The sequence below is a fragment of the Syngnathus acus genome, chromosome 3 (assembly GCF_901709675.1).
Source record: "Syngnathus acus chromosome 3, fSynAcu1.2, whole genome shotgun sequence".
Lineage (NCBI taxonomy): Eukaryota > Metazoa > Chordata > Actinopteri > Syngnathiformes > Syngnathidae > Syngnathus > Syngnathus acus.
The window spans coordinates 623,476-637,375 of NC_051089.1; the positions used below are offsets into that span (position 1 = coordinate 623,476).

The following is a 13,900-nucleotide window of genomic DNA, read 5'->3' on the forward strand; positions in this document are numbered from 1 at the left end:
CGATTGAATTCTAATCTAATTGAAACTTTGAATGCTAACTGTAGTCGCATGACTTCACCACACATCATTACTGTCAGTTTTTTTTTCTTTTCTCCCCACAATTATTTGTACTTGTCTGCGCCCTGGCTGCGTGCACAACAGTTAAGGCGGCGTGTGGCATAACAGCGCACGACATTGATCAGAAGGTGGCGTGTGTAAACAAGGCTGCTGTGAGCTGTGATTGTGTGCGTGCGTGTCAGGTACGCACACGCGTGCGCCCCGAGGGCAGCCCAAGGCTTCGCCCGGAGCGTCTGTTCTTACACCGACGAGAGCGCCCTCGGCCCAGCTGGCAGCGCGCTAACCTTTTCAAAAATCCGCCGTGACGTACCCCGACAATTACGGCGCGGCACGGAATGTCGAGATACACGCCGCGACAAGGCCGACGTGAGGCAGCGCCAAGCAGCTAGAGTTGGAGTGTCGTTCGCAGGCTATTTTTGGGGGGGGGGGGGTTAATCCTCTCTGCTCACGCTGTGCTAATTTCAATCAGACTTTATGTGCTAAAATGGCAGCTTGAAACAGAATTGGCGGATTTCCTGTGTCTTTTCAGGCTTTGAGACTTTTTTGTGGGGTTACTCAGGACGGTCACGACGACCAAATTTGCTTAGTTTGAAAAAAAAATGATGCTGTGGAGCCACTTTTTTGATTTTGTTCAAAGCAAAATAACGTTTTGGTGGGTCTGGTCGTGATAAACCAGCCTACCAAATTTCATGTTGCCACTGGCCGTTTTCTTCTACCTCCGAGACGCGATGTATGTAAATGTTTATTTGCACATTAGCTGTCACTTCTCGCAGCTCAGCCGGCGTGACATCAAAAAGGAAAACGTTCGGAGCGTACAAATGTAATTTCTCCTGCGCGTGGCATTAAAGTTCAACGCTTCAAACAAACGCAGCCCGTGAGTGAATTACACTTTCGATTCTTTTCTTCTTTCCTGACGGCCCAGTGAACCTTCTCGTCGACAGACAGCGTATGCACCAGCAAACATGCTGATTCCAACTTAAAGGTCATGTTCTTTTCACGCTGACGAGCGGCTTCTTTCAAGGAGCCCGCCGCCGCCGCCGCCGCCGCCGCGCTCCAGCGGCGGCAGCAACCCGAAAATAAATGATCTTCACCCAAAGTCAATCTGCACTTTTTCTGCAGCCTGATCTCCCTGATCAGGACAGAAGCCATCAATTCGATTCACTTTTGGGCATGCGCTGGAAAAACACAATCCAAGGGGACTACCAATGGACAATTTTTGGGGCGAGTCATCAAGTCTTGCTCCACCCGCATATCAAAAGTCTCCTGTGGGTGCTTTCAATGCAGGCCGACAAAATTGGTCCAAATATGGACCGAAAACAAACGCTTGAAATCAAAATGGCACAGCTGTTTTTTGTGGGTCCTCTCATCATCGATATGGGCACCAATGTTTTACTTTTTTTTTAAACTTAGTGCTTTGACTTGTGAATTAAAACCGGGCAAGTCACCAAAGGTCGCTCCACCCACAATGACACTCACGCATGTAAAAAAATGGAAGGCGTGATTAAAAAAGCTGGCTGGGAAGAATTGTGCTTGTTTGCTTCTTTCCTGCTAAAAAAACCTTCTGCGTGCGTGCGTGCGTGCGTGTAGAACGAATGGTTATCGTGGCGCGGCGCGACAGTAAAATCAATGCTTCATATGAGGCGGCTGCGGGCTTTTGGCCCGAGCGGCCATGTCAAGCAGCTTATTGCTTTTCTTAATAGTCCAAACTTGGCGTTTGCACAATTCTTGGGGCCTGCCCGACCCACTCGCACGGCCGACGGCGCCCTCCCGGATTCATTACTGAGCCGGCCGGCCGGATGTTTGTTGTTGTCGTCACATGTTGCCGGCGGGTGCCCGCCGATGGCCAGCGCGCCGCGCTAATGGCGTTAGACGGACTAACGAGGTTACGGCGGTGGCGGCGCAGTAATCGGGCTGCCCTGGGCTTCACTCTGTAATCAATAAGAACAGCGGCCGCACCATGAATCATCCCGCTGAACATGAACGCCCACGCACGACTGCAAATATGACTTGATACAACCTTGACTGACACGTGTCACATTTCAGATATGTTTCCTGACGGCCCCTCACCAACTACTGATTTGAAATTGCCCAGCAGTAACACATTAGCCATAAGAGCATTTTACTTGCATTTAAATGTCCACGATATTGCCGAAATATCTACTCGAATGACTCCTTTCTCCCCCTTAGCAACTTCTCTCAGACCTTTTGCTTCTACTTCCACAACGACACAACTTCACCCGAGCGGTCGTTAGCGTCGGGTCGCTAACACAGCAAAGGAGCGGCCAGCTGAGCATTGCTCAACCGGCGGGAAAAAAAAAAAAAGCAGTGCAGATGTAATTTGTTTTCAATGGTGGTTTCAAAAGAATAATTGTGGTGACACCGGCCGCTCGATAATATGGATTCTGGTTCTCAAGTCTGTGTGTGTGTATGTGTGAGACGCCAGGAAACACACGGCTGCAAACCCAAATACAATAAAAATGGATTGTGTGTGTGCGTCTGGTAAACGTCAGTGGCCGCAGACATCATTGGGAGGATTAGTGAAGGCGTCCTGCGGGCCAGCTGTACCTTTCATCCCTCTTTGGGGAACAAGTCACTCATTGGCTCCAATCAAGTCAGCCAGCCAGCCAGCCAGCCAGCGGAGGCCAGCAAACGCCACCAAACGACAAGCGGCACACAATAGAAACGCCCAAAAGAGAGAGACGTGTCTACTAAAGTGTGGCCACCAGTAGAAAATTCAGCGCAGCAAGTCAAGTGCAAATTTGATTCCGGCCGAGGGCACTAACTTTTCTTGGGACTCGTCATTAAGGCGGCGCTTTGATTAAGGGGCATTCTTCAATGTGGGAAAGCTTTACGTCATGCCGTTTGTATGTTTGACTGTGTTTTGTCTGACAAGTACATCGAATTACTTCAATTCTTCCCTTTTGTAAGAGTTCTTCAAATGGCCGGGAGCGAGCAACGGGCTAAGCTAATGTGTGTGGACGCTACGCTAAGGCTAACTAACGCCTTTGAAAATGTAAATTGCTGCAACTTGCATCACGAGGTTAGGAAAATTCACTCGGACGCCGTTTAAATAACATATACAAATATTGTGTGTGTGTGTGCATGCTGCAATCGTGAAGTCAGAATCAGAATCAAACAGCACAAAAAACCAAGGAAAATGTCTGCTCAGAATGGGCAATCATTTTTTACGTAGCTTCATTTATACGGAATATGCCAAGAGAGCTGAGGGTTTACCCATGCAAGAAAAAGTTGCACTCGCTGGCCATTTCATTCACTTGTTCACTGCCAGCCCAGGTCAAAATGGAACTATGACGTCTCTAGCCGTCAATGGCAGTGAATGAGTTAAGGACGCAAATTCTGCCAAACGGCCGTTTGTCCTCCCCGGTGCACCGCAACTCGCCCTTGTCGCGGTCCCTCGGGTTCGCCGCCTAATGACCACTTTGACCGCGTGCGGTCATCGGAGGGGTGCGGCGTGAAAGCGAGGCGGCCATTATTGGGCCTCCTCCTCTCCTCCCAATCCCAAGTTGGGGGTGGGGCTTTCGCGGGCTTTGGTCACCAGAGAGCATCTGATTTATTCTGCCGCTCTGCCTGACTGCCTCAGCAATGGAGAAATTCCCGTCCTTGCCTTTGCCCTCTCCATCCAACGGGAGAACCTTACGAGGTGCAACTCGCCGGCGCAATAGCAACTATGTCTTCTTGAAAACGGGAGGGGAGGGGGAGAGCCACAACATTTGTATCCTACCTTAACTACACGCTTCACCTCATTGTTTAGCAGGGCGGGTACAACATGGACTCAGAACCTTTTGACTGCGAGGCAGACCGGCTGAGCGCACGCCTACCATTTTTCTTGCGTCCAGCACCTACGACTGACTTTGATCAGTTATAATAATCAAATAAATAGTACTAAAAATATAATAGACATAAAATAATAGATATAATAAATAGATATAATATCTTCGTCAAAAAATGTGCTGCCGTGCTCAGAATTTAGCCTCGTTCACGTTTCAATTCTAGATGTGTCCATTTGTCTGGTCTTTCCAATTTGGTAAAAATTGGAAAAAATCCCATCAAGAGGTTTGTCTTTGAATTGGCCAAAAATAAACGGCTGCTTCCAACCAAAATTGCAATCATCGGATTTGTAAGGCACCTTTGGGTGGGACCCAAGGACGCTAGCCACCGGCCGGCGACGGTTGCGGCGCTTGCTCTAGGGTCGGGATAATTGCCGGCGCGATGGGATGATCCCGCAAGCGCCTGACAAGTGAGGGGCTGCTGGAGCGTGAACTCTGGAAAGATTTCTCCAGTGGGCGCCGAGCCGGAATGATGCGCTGGGACTCGCGCGAGCACGGATGATAATATGCTAATTCGTTTTTTCATTGTGGAGACAGAAAAGGATCACGTCCTTGACTGGGATTCCGAGTGCTTCATCCAGGTGGGAAAGTGTCAAATTACGGACAGAAAGACTCTCAAGTGGCATCGGTCGAGTTTGACCGACATTTTCCCAAGTCTCACAAAAACTTGGAAGCGCTGTCGTGAATGACAAATGATTAGTTCACGTTATCTGCCAGCATGAAGCTGCTGGACCTTTAGAAGATGATTTGCTCAAACACTTTACCGTTCAATTATACAGCTGTGTCTTGGAAACAAATCATCAAAAAAAAAAATGAATGTGTTATTTTTTTTCACAAGTAGCACCATATGTACGTATATAGTGCAAGCACGTTGCTTGTCCTTCCATACTAGCCACTGCCCTTGTGCACTGAACACACGCACACCCGCACACACTATTGATTTTCATTTAGATAACTTAATGTTCACAGACAATTCACGGCGCCTTTGTCGTTTTGAGATGTACGAGCTCACCTCGGTGTAATCTGCCGCCATCTCTCTTTTTTCCCGCGCGCTCTCATTTTTCCAAAATTTAACCAGCTCCGAATAGGTGGGAAATAAATGGACAAGGGACGCCTCATCGATCAATCACCCCCCCCCCCACAACACACACGCACGCACGCACCGACACACACACACACACACACACACACACACACACACACACACACACACACACACACACACACACACACACACACACACACACACACACACACACACACACAAACGTAAAAGCAGCAGCAGCAGCAGCAGCAGCAGGTATAGCGGACACAGGCCATGACTTGAGACGGACGAAAGCCTGAGGACAATTCCCAGACACCGAGACGAAAATCAAAAGTCAAGCTTGTTTTTAAAGCTTGTTAATTTAGCGGCAAGCCAAGCAGAGCAGCTGTGAATACACACAGTGATGGATGGAGCCGAGCTGAGCTGAGCCGAGCTGCAGCGCGCCGCCCCGAGAAACGTCTTTTATACGGCCTGTTGGATTCTGTGACGTTCACGTTTGTTGCTCGTGTCCAAATCAAGCTTCCAAATGAAGACGGTCTGGATTTCATCTCAATCCCAAAACTTGGAAAGGTTACACACAACGGGACGGCCATTCGGTGGAGCGGAGACATCCGCTAACAAGTCCACACGTGTCTAACAAACTCGTTTTCTGGAAGAATTGTGATGCTGTTCCACTCCCGTCCTGTGGGTGGCACTAATGCACATGAAATGTAGCAGGAGCGCTGCCTTTTGACTAATAATGAACAAACAAACTAAGCAACATACTAACTAAGGGGGATTACATAATTTCATCTGACTTTGGAGACACCCCTGCTGTGCTCAGGCCGCCACGCCATGCTGACTTGGTTAGCACTGTCCGCCAACACACACACATTCACACACACACACACGCACACGCACACATGCTGTCACCTCAGGTTCCGTCATCCTGGTCGCCAGGGGACGTCAAAGTAGCGCCCAAGTGGCGGAGCCCGCCGGGCCCAGACGCCAGAGCGGAGATGACACTTTGACGCGGCGGCGACGCGTTGACACGTCCTAAAAGGCGCAGAGTGGACACGTCACAACAGAGAAAAACTGGAGACGAGGAGGACACATGACAAGGATGCTCCCCCGTGGGGAAACGTGCACCTGCCATTGGCCGGCAAGTTTTGATTGACATGTCGGTGGCAGGGCATCTGTTAACTGTCTTGAAGGCCTTTTTCGAGCCAACTTGAAACTTCACCACAGTTCCTTATCACTTTCAAAACCTTTTAGTGCCTCCCTCCAGTTGTATCGCATATCAAGCCTCTCTTTTGTAATTCCACTAAAAGGAGTGCATGCAATATTATCTATGAATGCATAGGTGTCAAAGTCAAGGCTGGGGGCCAGATGCGGCCCACCGCATCACTTTATGTGGCCCACGAAGACAAATTGTGCAACGACTTCACGTGTCAATACTAAAATTATAAGCTGTCTTCACTTTGAAAAAAATGCTGTCCCATTTATCTTCTTAAAAGTTTTTACTGCTTTTACTTTTACTGTATATAAGACAAGACAGTGACAGTCCTCCGAAGGAAACTATGACTACGAGGTGGCCCGCGACAAACATTTGTTTGACACCCCTGTATTAATGCTTTAGCAATACTATGTCTGCTATTTCATATCAAATGAAAACGTTTACAGTGATGGTTGTATTTGGGAGTTTGCAGGGGAATTAAGAAAGTGCTTATTTGTATTTTGAATGTCGAATGGCCATGCTCACACGCTCTAATTTGGGGCCAAACTGGTGTGAAGCGTTCAGGGATGAAGGAAGGTTACACCCTTGGGTGCTAACGGTAATTACCTCTGCCGAGATGCTAATGGTCTTTGCGCATGTTTGTGTGCGCACGTGTGTGTGTGTGTGTGTGTGTGTGTGTGTGTGTGTTTTCAACCGTGTGCCGTTTTATCAAACTTGGTGTCTGTCTGTCACTTGAATCTTTGAAAATGGTCAACCTTTCGAGGAAGTAAAGTGGGGTGAAAAACAACATGTTGGTCATCCAGCTCTTTTTTTTGACATTTTTGCTGGATTTCTGCCAGCATCTGGAATAGAATGTGAGGTTTTAGTCAACCAATTTGTTCTTCTTTTCCTCTTAATTTTTTGCTGCATTCAATATTTGTTGGATATGTTTTTTTATATTTCTTTTTTGTAGGCATTTTCATGCACTATTTTAAAGATATTTTTTTCTCTGATTCATTTCTTACAGGCATGATTCATGTGCATGACTTATATACGTACCTATTATAGAATAAATACATGAACGTCATTTGTAAATATAAGGAAAGGTGAAAAGGTGAAACAAGCAATGCAGCCTTTCTCCAGATTTTGATTTCTTGTTGAAATTGGCTCACTTTTTTGCATGTTTGCACCTCATCATCCGCTCCAAACGTGAAGAGGCTTTTAGCACCCGACAATGCACGCTGGAGCATCCTGTTTCACATTGTGAGGAGATTTTGCACCCTACTACGCTGTCTGCTATTAGCGGAAGCGTGCGTGTGTCGCCACATGAGAAGTGAAAGGTTGTCGCCAGCAATCGCACCTTACAAGTGATGTTTTGCCGTCGCGTGCATTCAGACGTCATGGCTTCACATGCACGACCACTTTCAACCTATTCCAATTTCTCGCTCTATTTTTAACATACAAATCATGTTTATTCTTTGTCACATTTTCTGCAAGCATCTCAGGTGAAGAGCATGCTTTGCAGGCTTGCAATCTCAGTCACATATATATATATATATATACGTATATATACGTATATATATATATATATATATATAGACAGAAAGATCCTCAATACTCAGCTAGAGATCACCTCGACATCCTTGACAGCGATTACGAATTCCAGTAATGACTGCGATTTGGTACCCTCTAGTGGCATTTTAGAGCATTGCGTAAAGCACACAAACAATGCAAAATAAGTGAGAAAACCAAATGAGAAAAGGTGAATTGTGCCAACTGGTAAGTACGGGATTACTCTAATACGAAGTTGATCACCAAGCGTGTGCACACAGCGACTCGCGGCATTCGCATTCCCTGCATGCCATGATTAAGATGGAGCGCTAACACACGCTCTCATTTGGAATACATTACTCTTTAATTCTTTGTACACAAAGCAGCAAGTGTGTGTGTGTGAGAGACAACTGCACAATATCACATTCACTCACTGGTAATTACAGACACACAAACACACAAAGGTGCTCTATCTGGCTGGGAATGGTGTGTTTGCTCCCATTTTTTTTTAAACATACAGTATAAGGCAGGTGGGGGTGTGATAAAGGGTGCAGGCAGGGAGAGAACAGAGTGAGCGGTCACGCGCCCCCATGCTATCTATTAGCCAAAAGGCATCGCAAGTGGGCGCCCGACACGCTCGATAGGTTTTTGCGTCGTGTGGCTCGTTAAACAAAGTCGCTGATATATGGCTCTCGCCGCGTAATGAGTGCTTACCGCCTCTGTAATGGGCGGGGCTTAAGCTTCCTAAATAAGCACTGAGTTTAAATTGGTGTTGTACCACAATAGAACGCAGGTGTCAAACTTGGGGGCAGGGGCCAGATCCGGCCCACCGCGTCATTTTATGCGCATTCAATAATTTGCCCGCGTTCCTGGCAGCAGGTCCTATGGTCCCGCTAGTATGAATATTTGAACGCTAGCGGCAATGGGAATGAATCGCCAAAGCTAACGGGCCTAACCGCTATTGTCGCTATTGGCTGCCGTTAACTGGAATTTCCCCGTGTGGGACAATAAAGAAATACCTTCTATTCTTGTCATACTCTGGAACTTGTTGGCTGAGCATTTCACTCCTCGATCGAGCCGAGCCTTAGCACATGCTACTCGGGATCCTGATTGATCAATGCGTAAATAAATCTTGGCAAATGACGGTTACATTTTCTCATCTTATTTCTTCCAGCTAAAAGATTTAGCTTTAGCTAAAAGATTTTGCTTCAAGTATTTCATTGACGCAATCCACATACTTTGAGCATCAGTCTAATTTTTTTTTTTTTTTGCCAGAAGGCATTGTTACGACAACAAAATAAAGGAAAGTGTCAATCTGGAAAGCGGGCGCATGTTTCAAGACGTGTCGTTGAATGATGAGCGCGAGGCTCGCTTGTCCTGGCTGGCATTCATTTGCTGAGTGACTGGCCATTGGCTCGCTCGCTCGCCCGCTCGCTCTCATTAACGCCGCTAATGCACTTGTAAAGCAGTCAGCAGTGGCCATAGATCACCGCACGGCCTCTGTGCATGTGTGTGCATGTGAGTGTGTGTGTGTGCGTGTGGGAAGGGGAAAGAGGAGGATGAGGAGGAGGTGGTGCTGGTCAGTGGAGATGTCGCTGGCCCATTAATCTTGGCCTCTTCCTGCCTAGTTATTGTGTATTTCTTTTGGCCCGAGATTGATTGTAGCAGCACAAGATGAATTTGCCTGCTGGACCTTCGTCTTCCTCTTCTTCTTTTCTTCTTTGTTGTTGTTTTCCCAACTCCTCACGCTCAGCCAAGGTGATAATGCGGCGTGCGCTCCCAACCCCCTCCGCCCGCCACCTTCGCCCCCTTCATTTATTTCAGATTACAATCGCGCTTCGTTGCGGCAAAGTGCGTCTGTGTGTGTGTTTTTTTTTTTTTTTTTTGGTGTGTGCTGAAAAGAAAATGAGGAGCAGAAAAGAAAAGAGAGAAAAGCCTTCACGGAGGTTGGAGGACATCTGACCTGCCGGACCACAAGCGAGCGTCCTCGCCTTGCTAGTTTCACATCCTTGCAAGCCTCCACTCTCACTCTCTTGCAAAGTTAGCACGGTCCAAGTGGCGTGCGCTTTGTTAGCCAAGGTTATTTCAAAACTCCAAGTCAAAAGATTGCTTGTAATCACAAGGCGGCTGGCAAGCTTTTTTAGAACATTGGTGCACATGTACAGTGTGACGTGCAATTCATAGTAGTTGACATCAAGTAGAGTATGAGCTCGGATGTTCGTGTTCCGTTAGAGTGAAAAGTTTTTTTTTTTTCCCCACATGCTATCAAAAGTTTCAAAGTCATCTAAATGAGGAGACGCACATATTTCTCACCTCCTTTTTTTCTACTCTCTTGACATTAGTGTAGTGCTGTGTGTAGTGCGTGTGTGCACGCGTGTGTGTGTGTTGACCTTTCTGCAACGATGGCCCGTATTCACTGGTTGTCAGCACACTCTCTGTCCTGGACCATCCATCTATGCCAGCGTCAGTCCTCCATGCAATCCTCCGCCGGCCTATTAACACACACGCACACACACGCACATACTGGTCATGGGCAGGCAGCACACGCGTGCACATAAAAACACCTTCCTTCCTTCCTTCCTTCCTTCCTTCCTTCCTTCCTTCTTTCCTTCCTTCCATGCATACAATCATGAAAACCTTGAAATATCCCACACATGCACAAATAAGGAATTCTCCACTGTGCCATTAGGTCAGAATGCATGTGCTCTGCTCTGCTTTGAGGCTTAGCTCAGCCCGGCTAGCCTGAGGGATCATTAAGGCCTGGCCACGCTCACGCACACACATACATAGTCCAGGTGGCCTGTTGTTATTTATAACAAAGGGAAAAACAGGCAGAGCAGCCCTCGATGACATCATCAGGCCCGTACGGACTGTTGATGACAGGCCTCACACGCACGCACGCACGCACACACACGTCCAGCAGGAAGTCTGCAGGACCAGATGTTGTGGTTGAAGAAAACAACATGATTGATCGGCCTGACGGGCACTTTTTGCTCCGAATCGAACCAAGCCTGTGGAAGCTTTGTCTTTTCAACCCCGTGGCAAATAATGAGGAGAAAAAAAATGACTGCACTGGTCAGCTTTGAACTGTCTACTGGTGCACGATATGAGCAAACAAAGCTAGGGCAGGCTCACAACAATATGTATGTATTTATTCCAATTTTAATTTGATGGGATTTCTTCATTTATTTTCAAAATATTCAAATCTTACAAATAATACAGAGCTTCCTGTTTGTTCCAAAATGAAATTGAGGAAACAAAATAAACACATATGACTTTGTTTCAATCGTCGTCGACAGCTCACTAATGCCTCCGCTGGCACTAATGTGACAGCACAAAAAGTCAGTCGAGTTAAAAAGTTGAGAACAAGATCAAGTGGATTCCAGATGCTCTTGGTGGACTTAAGCAGCTTAAACTTGTGACGTGTTGCCAACTTGACACGCACGCACGCACGCACGCACGCACGCACATGCACACAGTACACGCAATGACCTCAGCAACAAAGGTGGAAGCAAAATATTAACTTACAGCTCTACCCGTGAATTTTGTTCCTCATTTTTGAAAAAACGCCCGGTTTTTTTCAGTTTTTCTTGTGACAACAAGGGACACTTGGCGTGTCACGTCTCCTCGCTTTGGTCCGGGTTTTTCCCTTTGGGTCGGCGAGAAAGCAATATCCTCCGGGCCCTTTCATCACGTCCGGTCGGGCCGAGCGCGGCGTCTCGCCGGCCCCCATTGATCAACGCCAGCGCGGGGCGACGGGACGGAGGGACGAGGCCCGGGCCCGCCCCGGCCGGGCCGGGCCATTTGTCAAAGTTTTATCTGATTGCGGAGGTATTGGATCTATCAGTCATCGCATATGAGCCGGGAGATTGACCTCCTCTCGGGGCATTCTTCTAAATTAGAGGCAGCTGATATTGGAGTGACAGCGGCTGCCGTTCGCGGTGATCAAAGAGCGCTCACGCCGCCTCGTTTAGCGCTGATTCGATTGCGCCGCCCCGAGCGCTTGCTTTCTATCTTTCTTTCTTTCTTTCTTTCTTTCTTTCTTTGGCCGCCGTGAGATTGCCCGGCGCGCTGACAAAGCACCTGCCAGACACTCATCAAGCATCCCATCCATCTGTCCATCAGCCGGGCCGGCCCGCTCGGACATCAACGGGGAACGTGCGGCGGCCGGCCTGCCGCCTGATAATGAAAGATAGGAAAACATCACACGGGCTGTCGGCCGGCGTTAGGCCTCGTATGTATCCCACTTTGGAGCCCGGCGCGCAACTGGCCCATTGCTCGCCCCGCGTTCCTTCCTGCAATCGTTGTCCTCGTTTGACCTCCTCGCCCGCCATCCGTCATCCCGCCGCAGATCAATGTCCCGCCCGCCGACGCCAAAGAAAGAAGCCCCCGTTTTCGCAGGTGACTAAAGTACTCGGAAAAGTACGGATACTTTTGCGGTTCAAAGTGCGCTTTCAATTGCTTTACTTGGGCCCAAGTAAGAAAGTACAGACTCTGAAATGCACTTTAGTCAAAAAAGTTGTCAAACCTGAGAAGTATAAATAAATACTGTCAAAAAAGGAGAGATTCAACTCCAAAATGCATACTCGGAAAGGTACAAGGGCCAAAATGACCGTGTTCACTTCAGTAACTCTAAAGAACGGTAGTAGCGTAACAAAGTATTTGTACTTGGTTTTGTTTCTCGTTTTGATGTGCGGATGGATTGTGGTTGCTTGGCTGCCAGACACGCACACTTGCTTAACTGCCGCTTGATTTGCAGGCCCACTTGGGCCCACTTGGGCCATTAGAAGGCCAGAAAGTCAACTTTGAAAACACAATTAGAGGCATTTTCCAAAAGGTGTTGATTGGCTATATTGACTTAACATTGGTTTTTGCATTTATTGCGGTGAAAACGATCTGATCGCTTTTGAGGCTTTTGTCTTTCAAAGAGACAAAAAGTGTTCTTTTGCCTCGTTGCGATGAAATGCTTTGAGCCGTGTCGGTGTTTGCGATTATCGGCCGTGGCCCCCTTCGGTAACAGTTCAGGCCCAGTGAGCCGCCTCGCTGACACCCCGGGCTACGTCGATACACCACGCGGCTCATCGACATCTCACGCTCGCGCATCCATCGGATGGCTTTCCCCCGCAGTGGTACCTGAGGAGTTACCGCCACATTCGAACATTGTCGTGCCGAAAAAACACGTCCAAGTGGAGTTTTGCGAAAACAAGAGGAGTGCTTCGCCGCCATCTTGTGAAATTCTGGTGCCCAAAAACTGTGAGGAAGTGAGTTGAGGACTTTCATGTTGCAGTTTTTCTCTTTCTGCATCGCGGAGGAACACTGCTAATGTTCTGATACAATCCGGGCTCTTTTCCTTCCTTCAAAGAGAATGAAAATAACTGCGGTGAAAAATAAAACAAGAATAAACAAAATCAAATAAAGCAACTGCTAACCCCAGCCAGGCCTGGTGAACTGCCGTACGCCCCCGATGCGAAAAGTTGCAGGGCGAGCTTTTCATTTTGCTCGCTTGGCTGCGCCGCCGGCCGCCGACTTCCCGTTTCGGCCGCGTGGATATCGGCAGAGTGTCATCAGGACGAATGAATGAATGAATGAAGCGCTCCGGCCCGCCCGGCGCCTGCCAAGTTGTCAGCCGCTCGCGAGCCGGGATGCATGACAGACAGCGGCTGATTGGTGCCTTTCAAAACGGAAGAGCGAGCGAGCGAGCCGACGAGGTGCCGAGTCCATTTGTCGAAGACGTGAAGCGCTAACTCTGGAAGGTGCGCGCCTTGTTAGCGGGATGTAGTTAGCATGCGCTTTGTTAGCGGGCCGACAATGGACTCGGGCAGCCGTTTACCGCCGAAGAAGACGTTTGAGCGCCGTGACAGCTTCGCTTAAAAGTCAGACCGGCTGGAAGCGGGAAGACGGCACCTTTCCGTTCTGGTCACCGTTGCGTTTGGAAAAACAAACACCAGGAACGGCAAAGCGCATGGAAACTGAAGCTTGTGTGACTTGGATTTTTTTTCTTTGAAATCACGTGATTGCAACTTTGTGCTGGAGTCCTTGTCGTGTTGATTTCATGAAAGCTATATTATTATCCAGCTGCAGCTTGTGACCTGTGACAGACATGCGGCCCCGGTGCAACTTTTCTCCAACGAGCAATATTGCGTGCGGTCACACGCGCGCGGCTCGGAGTCGTCTACGGCGGCGAAGCTTTATTGCCTTTGAGAA

At 48.2% G+C, this 13,900-nt stretch overlaps 1 long non-coding RNA gene across 1 annotated transcript in view; it reads right to left on the reverse strand.

Moving 5' to 3' along the window:
- Nucleotides 1-5,862: 5,862 nt before the first annotated feature.
- Nucleotides 5,863-13,900, reverse strand: part of LOC119120292 — a 43,706-nt gene continuing 35,668 nt past the window's right edge. The window contains exons 2-3 of the long non-coding RNA XR_005097494.1: nt 10,087-10,188; nt 5,863-5,985 (exon numbers count right to left, since the gene is read on the reverse strand). This is a non-coding gene — a long non-coding RNA (uncharacterized LOC119120292). The remainder of the gene's footprint in view (nt 5,986-10,086; nt 10,189-13,900) is intronic.